At 43.6% G+C, this 11,944-nt stretch overlaps 1 pseudogene; it reads left to right on the top strand.

Annotated features, from left to right (window-relative positions):
* The first annotated feature begins 621 nt into the window (after window positions 1–621).
* Window positions 622–2,438, top strand: LOC138999820 (programmed cell death protein 2 pseudogene; annotated as a pseudogene).
* Window positions 2,439–11,944: the final 9,506 nt, after the last annotated feature.

The raw sequence follows: 11,944 nt of genomic DNA, 5'->3' as shown, positions 1-11,944 counted from the left end.
ATAATGATTATGTGTACGATAACAGTAATAAAACAGTATTATACTGCTTTAAGGACAGAATTCATCAATGGGACAGGACAGAGAGCCCAGACAGACCCACACATATATAGTCACCTACTTTTCCAAAGGACACCATTGCAAATAGATGGAGAAAGAATTGTCTTTCTTTATATAGTGCCAGTAATTGAATGCCCATGTGGAAAAATGAGCTACCTTACACCTAACACAAAAGTGAATTTTAAGTGGATTATAAGAATAATGTGAATGAATGATCAGACCAGGAATCTCCCAGAGAAAACTTGGATTAAACAAAAAATTCCTTTAAGGGGCACAAAAAGCACTAACCACCAAAAAGCTAATCAATCAATTGATAAACTGGACTTTATTAAAATTAAGAACTTCTGTTCATAAAGAGTGTAAAAAGACAAGACACAAACTGTGTCAGAGAGTGGAGGAGAGATGAGTAGAGACAAGGAAATACCACATCCAGAGTGTAGCACCAATAAGAAAAAGACCAACAGTCAATGTTTAAAAATAGAAATAAAACAGACACCTCAAATGAGAGGCTACCAAATAGTCCACGTGCAGATGAAAACTCGCACTTCAGTCCTCATCAGAGAAATGGAGGAGATACAGCCACTCATCCATGACAATGGCTACAGTTTAATCCTTGTCAGCAAGGTGTGCAGCAACTGGGACCCTCTGGGTGGGGGAATTGCTCTAACCATTTTGGGACCATGTTTTATCTGTGAAAGTAAACATATGGCCACCCTGTGAACTGGTAACTCCCTCTGAGGAGATGTACACATGGGTTCATCAAAAGGCAGGTACAGGAATGTTCAGAGAAGCCCCATTCGTTCCAGTCCCAAACTGCCAACAGCTCACGTATCCATCAGTGGTAGACAGACAAGTAAACAGTGGTAAGCTCACTATGTGGAACAAATGCTCCCCAGTGACAAACACGATCTACTGCTTCACACATAGATACTGTGTCTCTCAGACATCGTGTTCCATGAATAAAGTCAGCACTGAAGAGAACATACTGTATGGGTCATATTGCTAATTCTACACTGCGGTAAAAAAGAAAGAGCTCTTACCAGTTGCAACAGCATGGATGGAACTGGAGAGCATTATGCTAAGTGAAATAAGCCACTCAGAGAAAGATAAATATCACATGATCTCACTCATTTGTGGAATTTAATGAACAACATAAACTGATTAACAAAAACAGATCCAGAGACAGAGAAGCATTGATCAGACTGTCAAACCTCAAAGGGAAAGTAGGGGAGGATGGGGGTAAGGTGGAATGATCAACGAAAAGACTTATATGCAAGCATATAGGCCCAACCAATGGACACAGACACCAGGGGGGTGAGGGCATGAGTGGGGGGATGTGGGGGTAACGTGGGGATAAGGACACATATGTAATAACTTAATCAATAAAAAAAATTTAAAAAGGCAAAACTAATCCATGATTTTCTAACTAGAATATCAATAAATCTGGGCATGTGCCCAGGAGCGGTGGAACTGGGATTCCTGGGGGTAGCGCAGGTGAGGCTGATACCAGAAGTTCCAGCATAATGAGCTGGTGGCTGGGTGCGGCTGGGCCTAATGTAGCTGTACAAGCCCCTGCCTGCTCTGCTTAACCCATTTCCTAACATCCTGCTCCTCTTCTGGGCCCACACACGGCCTCAGTGTTGAGCAACCCGCGTGTTTTTAGAAATCAGCCACCTGGGAAAAATGACTTCTACTCATATGGGCCACCTTCCCCAGAGATGGGAGGATCCATGTGCTTCCGGCTCAAGTCTGGGCTCATCTCTGAAGGGTTTGCTGCTGTTAAGGCCCCAAATGCTCTGACAGTCACAAGGCGTGTTGTTGAATTAAGTAGCACCAGACTGTGGGCTGCAGATCTGGACACAAGCAGGTTACAGACAGTGAGATAATTTGAACCATACAGTTGCAGATCACAGCTTCCTTTTTCCAGAATTTGAAATTGTCATAGAAACAGAAGATGAGGTTACACCGTAAGTTTCAGAAACCAGAGATGAATCGGAGATTACAGGGAGCATGGGTGAAGTAGCTGAGAAACAATTGGATCCCATGGAAAAATGAATCCATGGGAGATACAATTTTCCAGAAGTTTAAAACTAAAATAGCTCAGGAACCAGGAGAGATTCTCAGACATGGCAGAGGGAGTGCCCCCATCTGGGTCTCTGGTGAAAATATCCCTCAAGGAAAGGATATTCCAGGTTGCCCCTGTGGTGCCAAGAGGATATTTGGCTTCCAGGTCAGGCCTCAGCTGCCCAGCTAAGGACGGCCCGGACTGCGCAGGCGTGTTGATTGGGCGTCCTGGCCGCTTCTGTGCTCAGAGCTGCAGACCCCGCACTGGCTTCACAGAGGAATTTGTCTGGAAGCAAGATGTAACAGATGCGCCTTAAAGACAAGGCGGTAAAGTCTTCAAAATACTCATAATCTCCTAGACCTTGCAATTCCATTTTTATGACTTAAAAAAAATTGAATTCATTGGGGTGACATTGGTTAATAAAATTGGTTTCAGGTGCACAATTCTATAATACATCATCTGCACTTGTATTGTGTGTTCACCACCCACCCCAAGTCAACTATCCTTCCATCCCCACTTATCCCCAATTTACCCTCTTCTACCTCCCCCCACCCCCTTCCTCTCTAGTATTCATCATTCTGGCGTCAGTGCCTATGATGGTTTTTTTCTTTTTGTTGTTTAATCCCTTTTCCTTTTTCACACAGCCTCCTCTGCTCTGACAGCTGTCAGTCTGTCCTCTGTGTCTATGAGTCTGTTTCTATTTTGTTAGTTTATTTTGTTCATTAGATTCCACATATCAGTGAAATCATATTCTATTTTTAGGACATTATCCTAAGGAAATAATTATACCAGAGAGAGGGACAAAGATGATGTTTTAGAATTTCTAAATATCAGTGAAACAAAAATGTTCAAATGCCCTAACTGGTTTGGCTCAGTGGATAGAGTGTTGGCCTGCAGATTTAAGGGTCCTGGGTTGAGTCCAGTCAAGGGCACATGCCCAGGTTAAGGGCTCAGTCCTCAGTGGGGGGCGGGGGGGGGGCGGTGTGCAGGAGGCAGCCAATGATTATCTCTCATCATTGATGTTTTTATCTCTCGTTCCCTTTCCCTTCTTCTCTGAAATCAATAAAAAATATTTTTTTAAAAGTCCAATAACAGGAAATTACATAAATTTTGGTGCATCTATCCAGTGGCAGTGTATGCAGTTTTAATGACACAGACCTATATGCCCACCAAATAAGGTGCAGATTTAAATTGATACCAAGATACCATTATAATTGTTATCCATAGTTATGTTCAGATATTTAAAAAATGTCTGTACATATGTATGTGAACAGAAATAAATCTAGAAAGATACATAAAAAGAATATTATTAAATCTGGATGGAGTTGCTGACTGACAAGGGGAATGAGAAAGCGTTCTTGAAAGATGTACATGGTCTATATTTTTATGTGAGTGGTGTTTGTACACATAAATTCTTCAAGCAGTACATTTAATATTTGTACACTTCAGAAAAATTAAGAAACAATACAAGTTATTTGTATTTCTCTTTTATAGAAAGTAATGCTGCCCTAGTTGATGCCTTTGGCATATGTGACCATCGTTCATGTTTAAGAGCCTTTAAGACAAGTAAATCTTGCATAAAATGTGTCAAGAGCAGAGAATGTCTCTGAGGAGTGGGGAGGAGCCCATAAGAGGGGAGAGAGAATGCCAGGATTTGGAAGAGCCTGCATAGGAGGGGTTGTGCCTGTAGTAAGGGGCCAGTATCCTGCTGTCTTGCAGTGTGTTGATGTGGTTTTGGGTACCAGAGATATGGTCCTGAGGTGGGCTGCACATACTGGCACCATGAAAAGAACCCTATGTATTTTCCCTAATGTTTGATTTTTATTTTTTATATAACTCTCTCCAATGAAGCCTCTTCCTCCTCTAGCTTCTGTTGGTTTCTACTCTACCAAGGAAGATCCTTGAAGGAAGTTTTAGTCTAAAGTTGCAGATTAGGCCCTTGTGGTAAAAACTATATGCAAAGTGCCATTTTATGACAGACAGGGCTTCCTTTGACTGTGAACAAAACAAAGTCCCTGGCATCATAGAAAATTAGTTCTTGGTGTAAGCAGAGCAAAACAAAGCAAATACATATATATTATGCAACAGAAACAAGGGCAACAAAAGTATGTCAGAGTGGAAGGAGGGATTAGGGTGCATGTGGACTGGGGCTATTTCAGACACAATGGTCAGCAAAGGCCTCCCTACAGAGGACTTTCTGTCTGTCTCTGGCAGCCTTTAAGATACTTTGTCTTTTATGTTTGCCAACTTAATTATGATGTGTCTTGGTGTTGGCCTTGTTGCTTCATCTTGTTTGGGATTCTCTGTGCTTCTTGGACTTGTGTGACTTTTTCTTCCCCAAATCAGGGAAGTTTTCTTCAAACAGGTTTTCAATTCCTTGTTCAGCTTCCTCTCCTTCTGGCACACCTATTATGTGGATATTGTTTTGTTTTGTATTGTTTCAAAGCTCTTTTAGACTCCCCTGTTTTTTAATTATTTTTCCAGGTGCTGCTCTGAGTATGTGTTTTTAACTTGCTGATTCGATTCTCAATTTCTTCTAGGCCACTGTTGAAACCTCCCATTGTGTTCTTTATTGCAGCTATGATATTCTTCATTTTCTCTTGATTCTTACACATGTTGATGAATTTCGCATCCAGATGTTTTAACATCCTTATAACCATTACTCTGAATTCTTTCTCTGACATATTGCTTCCCTTCATTTCATTTAGTTCCTTTTGTGGTAATTACGCCTTTTCTTTCATTTGAGGATTGTTTCTTTGTCTCCCCATCATTGCTGTTCCTTTGTAATTATTTCTATATATTAGATCAAGTTGCTGTCACCCAGATTGTTTGGATTGGTCTTATGTAGTTGATGTTTTTGTGGGACCCAGTGGTGCAGTCTCTCAGGTCTCCTGGGCTGGGTGTTCTTAGGGAAGCCCCACTACTTGAGATATTTGGGTTCTTATGATGTAGTTGGGTGTTGAATGTTATTGTCCTGCTCATGGATGGAGTCTTCTCTCAGGGTGTCTGATTATGTGGCTCACTCCCTACCACATCATGCCAGCAATTGTGGAGGTGCTGACTGAACACCACAAAACACAACATGACAAGACATGACATAGAAGTCACAGAACACAAATGCACACAAGTCACCCACCAGAGAAAATAGAACCAGGGAAGAGAAAAGAGAACAAGAATGATAGAGAGAAAAATAAACAAAAGAAAGAATATTGGGAGAAAACAACAAAACAAACAAATCAACCAAAAAGCACAAACAAAAACATCCAGAAAAAAAGGGGGCGGGGAGAATATGTAGATGCAGAGGTTAAATAAAGACAATAAGGTTTGCACTAGCTGTTTTGGTTAAGTGAATAGTTAGTCCACCTGTGCACTGAAGGGTCCCAGGTTCAATTCCAGTCAAGGGCACATGCCCAGGTTATGGCTCTGGGTGTGCAGGAGGCAGCTGATCATTGATTCTCTCTCATCATTGATGTTTCTATCTCTCTCTCCCTTCCCCTTCCTCTCTGAAATAAATGAAAAATTTAAAAAGCAAAGAAAATAAGGTTAAGAAATTGGAGGAATAGGGAAAGAACCATGGTTTAGAATAGAAGAGGGAGAAAATAAATGAGAAGGTAAGAAGAAAAAATAAAAGAATATATATATATGATAGGAGAGTAGAGGAGAGAGCAGATAGGCCTAAATTTAGGAAGTGAAATAAGTTAAAAAATTAGGAGAAGAAAAGAGCAAGAGAAGAGAAAATAATTGAGTAGTGAAGAAGAATAAAAGAGAAGGGAAAATGGAGTAGGAGCAGGGAAGAGAAATTAGATATATGAATAAACCAACAGAGACTAGAATAATAGTACATCAATGAAGCAGATAAAGAGGATCATTTTTGAAAAGGGGAAAAAAGAAAGAAGAGAGAAAAACTAAAATGGAGAAAGGAGAAGATAAATGGGAGGAAAAAAGAGAAAAGAGGAAGAAAATAAAATAAAAATAAGAAAATAAAAAAGTGAAGTGTCATTTGCTTTAGCTGAGTTTTAATGCCCCATGGGAGCTGGTTTAGGTCCCCACTCTTCTGTTCTGTCTGCCAATTCTGGGCTTCCTGTTAGGTACTTAGGTGCTAACCACTGTCAGCACAGTCTTTTGGCTTTTAGCCCCCTGCTTGAAGCTCCAAGCGATCCACCGATCCTCTCTTTGTGTCCGTCTCCACAGGCCTTGGCTGCAAGCAGGCGGGGCCAATCTGTCCTCTTTGCCTGTCTGCCAGCTGTCAGTCTTAATCACTCAAGCGTCTGTTTCTGACACGGCTTTAGGTGGGGTCAGTGCTGTTTCACTTTCAGGGAGTAAGATGGGTGCTCTTTCCTGTCCCAGAGCTACTCCTCTGCGTGTGGCCCAAAATATTACTCTGCCCTTGGTTGGTCAGAGATCCTTGTATGGAGACAAATGGGGTCAGCTGGGACACTCGAGTTTTTATCAGTGTGGTTCCCAGAATAGCAGGGCAGACAGCCCCCCTCGTCCAACCCAGGCACTGAGGGCTCCTTAAGACTGTTCAAACCCATAAGCTTGGCCTCTGCCTTCATTTCCTCTGTAAAGCTCAAAATGGGGAGTGTGACAGGCTGCGTCTCCTGCCCTGAGGCTACTGGGAGGGGGAGCTCCTCTGGGGAGAAATGGCTGCTTAGGTTTGGAAGCCTAAGAACCTCCCAAAGCAGGACCCCTGGCCATGTCTCCCTGCCCTGCTTCCCTCCCCTGCCTCTCCTCAGGCACCTCAAGTCCCTGCCTCCCTCCCTGTGCCAAAGCCTCCGGTAATTGCAATGGAAAAATCCTGTGTTTTGGGTTTAAAGAATAAAAAAAAGACAAAACAACAAAAACAACAACAAAACCATGGTTTTCTCTGCCCCCAGCACTGAGCTGCTTTCCTCTTGAAGCCCCACCTTCGCTGCTGTGGTCTCAGGTTCAGACTCCCCAGCAGCCAGCAGCCCTGTGGCTTTTCCTTGTCACAGTTAGATGTTACCCCTGCCCCTGCCTGCGAGTGCATGCTGGTGTGGATGTGGCTCTGGTGCTCAGCCGGAGCCAGGCTTCTATTTTTCTGAGGGAGCTGATACTCCCCTAATGCAGCTTCCTCCTTTCCCTCTCGGCTGCCAGCCTGCCACTCCTCTTGAGCCCTCATCACCCTTCCTACCGGTCTCCAGGCATCTTCTGTTCTTCCTTGCTACAAGTTGCCTCATCAGCTGGGCCTAATTTGTTAATTCCAGGTGGATGTTCTCCGATTTACTTGTATTTCCAGTCTGGCCCCGCTTTTTCCTTCCCACAATGTGTTAATCCTGATTGCAATTTAGATTGATTGATATAGGGCATATCAGAATAGATTTTTAAATGTTGTAAAGTTATAGCTATGAAAATATTATTTTCCACTAGAGGCCCGATGCACGAAATTTGTGCAAGAGTAGGCCTTCCTTTCCTCAGCTGCCAGCACCGGCTTCCCTCTGGCACCCGGGACCGGGGCTTTCCTCACAGCCCCGGCCAGTCTAATTAGCATATTACACTTTTATTACTAAAGATTATTTAATAATCACTCATAATGTTTTACCAGGAGGAAGGCACTGTTCTAAGTGTCTCACAAATTGACACGTGACTGTGCCATGTGATCATGGAATGAAACACCAGTAGCGTCATGCAGTGTAAGTGTATGTAACATGGTCTATTGGGGTGTGCTAACACACCAAGGAAGAGGTAGCTGAGCAGACTCAGCCCCCTGAACACACAGTGTCCCCTGAAAATTGTGCATGGGCCAGGCATAGCTTGATTGAATGCACTGCCCAGCCCCTCCTGTCCAGTGGAGAGCTCACATGGGGTTTCCTCCTGTCCATTTGGTTCTCATCAGAGTGACTTGGGAGTTGGGAATTCTCTGATCTGACCGAGGTCACCCAGAGACGCTCCAGAATGACATGTGGGCCTTTAAACTGCAACAAAAGAACCATTTCAGATTCTCAGACACTTTTCCATCTGCCAGGCTCCCCCTGGGAACAGGTGTGGGAACCAGATCTATGATGCCAGGGAGAACTGCCGTGTGGAAGAGACCTAGTGCCCTTTGTTCAGTGTCTCCGTGTGGATATAACTGCACCTACTGGCCCTGTTTCCAGCCGTGCGGCCTCAAATCCTTTGGTTTCCTGGAGAAGATGACTAAGATGACTTTGAGGAAAAGGTGCCAGGAGAGAAGTCTGACTGCTCCTCTGCTTCCGTCATGAAGGAATGCCTCAGGTCTCGGCCTGCTGTGCTCCAGGCTGTAGAGAGTGTGGGGTGAGCAGGGGACAGTTTAATGTCTGGATCCTCCAGGCAGGGCTCCTGCTCTGTCCTCCATCTCTCCACCTCTTGTCCCAGATTCTCGTTCACCTGCTCTGTGTCTATGTCTCCCTCAAGCCCAGTCTCACAGAGTCCCTCTGTTTGACGTTCTAGTTGAAGAGAGACCTGCCAGAGGGACCAGAGCCCATGATTCCTGCAGCCGCCTCGAGAGGAGCCTGAGATCTGCCTGGCCCTGGGGATACAGGGGTGGGGTGTGTTCAGGGTGCTCTGAGGGCTTTGGAGACCACAGCTCTGTGTGTCCCATCTCATCATGGTGTAATTCAAAATAAAGCAAGACTGAATGAAACACCATGCTTAATTGTGGGCTCAATTAAAGAAGTTGTTTTTCTAGATTTTTGGCCTGCAGGGTGTTGGTGTAAGGTTACCAGACCTGATCTGTTTCCTTCTTTATCCTCTGGCTTTCAGAGGTTATAAACAAAGACGTAGTGTATATTTTGAGGTGGAGAGATTTGAATCCTGATAGGAGGGTGATGGCATCCAGAAATAGAATTTCTCTAGGTACAGTTGCGCAATTGATTAGGTGGTGGTACTTATAAGACACAGATAGAATTTCTCTGAGTAACTTCACCTTCCATTCCTGGCTAGGCATTCTTGCTCTTGGCCTTCCGGCTTTGACATTGTTTGGAAAGACTCCAGACAATTAGCTAGATTCTTGTGATTGTAACCTGAGCCAATGTGTGCCTGTAACATAAAAAAAAAAAAAAAAGAACTTCTGATGACTCAGGTTCTATCACCCTCTCCGCATCAGGGCCCATTCATTTGCAAGGCACCTATATCCAAGGACTGGGACCTACATGTCTCTCTAACCCACTTCACTTCCACCAAGACATCTCTTTGAAGTCCAAAAAGCTCACCAATATTTCTTTTTTTAAAAAAAATATATTTTTTAAATATATTCTATTGGTTTTTTTACAGAGAGGAAGGGGGAGGGATAGAGAGTTAGAAATATTGATGAGAGAGAAACATCGATCAGCTGCCTCCTGCACACTCCCCACTGGGTATGTGCCCACAACCAAGGTACATGCCCTTGACCAGAATGGAACCTGGGACCCTTGAGTCCGCAGGCTGACACTCTATCCATTGAGACAAACCAGTTAGGGCAAAAAAAATGTATTTTTATTGATTTTACAGAGGAAGGGAGAGGGAGAGAGAGATAGAAACATTAATGATGAAAGAGAATCATTGATTGGCTGCCTTCTGCATGGCCCCACTGGTGATCAAGCCTGCAACCCAAGCATGTGCCCTTCACCAGAATAGAACCCGGGACCCTTCAGTCTGCAGGCTGATGTTCTATCCACTGAGCCAAACCAGCTAAGGCACTCACCAATATTTCTTATGGCTGCCTAGATTTCTAGATTTTCATTTTATGATGATATTGTAATTTATTTCATTTGTCTTCTTTGAAAGTCACATGAGTTGTTCCCAATAATTCAGTTTTACCCTAAAAATGCTGCAATAAATAATCTTGCACATATTTTTATGCACATGTTAGAGTGTTGCATCAGAAACAGCACTAGGAGGGAACTGTGAAGCAGGCTGTGCAAGATGCCCTGAGTCATATGTAAATGGAAACAAACTAAAACTGAACCTATGTACAAACTCATTGTCTTATGTAACAAGAGTATGAGCCAGGGTGGACCCAGGGTTTCAGTTTCACCTTTTTAATGGCCTCCAATAAACCTGGCAACAACTCCAAACCTTCCAAACAGGAGAGTCATGTTTATCAGAGATGTTGTTTCTGGAGATATTTCCCACGGTCGTGCAAATTCCCCAGCAGTTCTGACTTCCCTATCCCACACCCAAGTCAAAATGCCCAATCCCATTTAAGGGAAAAGACTTCATTATACAGAGTTTGTCATGGAGAATTGCCCACACTAACTCATGACATCAGAGAGTTAAACCACTGACTCACCAGCTCTCCTCCTTTCATCAAAATAAAGCTCCTCTCAGAAATGAAGGCACAGTTAACAGTTTGGGAGCTAGGAATCATTGCTCCCACTCCCTCTTTTATTTTTTAATTTTTTAAAAAATATATTTTATTGATTTTTTACAGAAAGGAAGGGAGAGGGATAGAGAGTTAGAAACATTGAGAGAGAAACATCGATCAGCTGCCTCCTGCACACCCCATACTGTGGATGTGTCCACAACCAAGGTACATTCCCTTGACCGGAATCGAACCTGGGACCCATGAGTCCGCAGGCCAATGCTCCACCCACTGAGCCAAACTGGTTAGGCATTTTTTTATTTTTTTAAATATATTTTTATTGAGTTCAGAGAGGAAGGGAGAGAGAGAGAGATAGAAACATCAATGAGAGAGTGTCATTGATTGGCTGCCTCCTGCACACCCCCCACTGGGGACTGAGCCTGCAACCCAAGCATGTGCCCCTTACTGGAATTGAATCGGGGACCTTTCAGTCCACAGTCCAATGCTCTATCCACTGAGTCAAACCAGCTGGGACCCTACTCCCTCTTTTACATGGCTGAGCCTAAATTACTCCCGTCAGGACAGGGGTATTTGACTTATTTGGATTGTGTGATTTCTGTTTAAGTTTTTCCATGCTTTTGTATCTTGGAGAGAAACAATTCATCCTCAATGGGTTAAATCACCTAAATCTTCCAGATGCTCCTCAGGAGATAGCATTGCACTGCACTCACCTGAGGTCTGTGTAATTTGCCCAACAAAGTATAGCCCTCAACAATCCTGCAGCCCTCCATGCAGTCTACTTCCAGGCCCAACTCTGGGGTCTGCTGGCATGGGTGGGACCCAGCTCCATGGTTCTTGGGAACCAGGAACTCAAAGACATGACCTTGGGTCTTTCTCTGCCTGTCTCTATCAGCCCAGCATTTCTCCCCAAAGTGCTTCCCTCAGTTCAGTGGCACATGGGGAGTCAATAAGTCAGGGGTTCAGTATGATTGACCTATAACACCAGTCACTTTCACCTCTCCCCTCCACCACATGGGAAAGAACAGAAGTTACAGTGCCTCTAGAAAAACATTCTTTTTCCCCAAGCCACCCCCTTCCTGGGTTCCAGCTCCCTATTATCTATCTAGTTACTTGATCTTTTTTCCCATCGCGGGACCCAAGGGAATTTCAAACAAAATAAAGAGATACAAATCAAGAAATAACCTTCATTGAACTGGGGATGGTGGAGTAGAAAAAAAATAATGGTGACTCACATGGGTGAAGGTGGTATGAAATCAGGAGTCCTGCAAGGGCAAGTCTGGTCTGTTGGCCAAGGACATGAACAGAGCTAATTGGGAGTTTCTTACTGAACCAGAGAAGTGGTAGTATGGCATTTTTAAAAGAGGTAAATGAATGCAATCTAAAAGTGTGTACCTGATTAAATAGCTGACCAATATGACCATGAAGATTCTCCTACTTAATATCATGAGGGCACTAATGGAAACCAGACCATTTCCCTGATAATAACAACCATAAAACTGAGGCCACTGCCTTCAGGTAGTGGATAAAGGCAGCATAAGACC

This window comes from Myotis yumanensis, unplaced genomic scaffold (assembly GCF_028538775.1).
Source record: "Myotis yumanensis isolate MYYU_CA2020_CCGP unplaced genomic scaffold, mMyoYum1.0.hap1 SCAF_23, whole genome shotgun sequence".
NCBI classification, from domain to species: domain Eukaryota; kingdom Metazoa; phylum Chordata; class Mammalia; order Chiroptera; family Vespertilionidae; genus Myotis; species Myotis yumanensis.
Note: the sequence above shows the minus strand (reverse complement) of the source record. Positions and strands in the feature narration are given on the sequence as shown.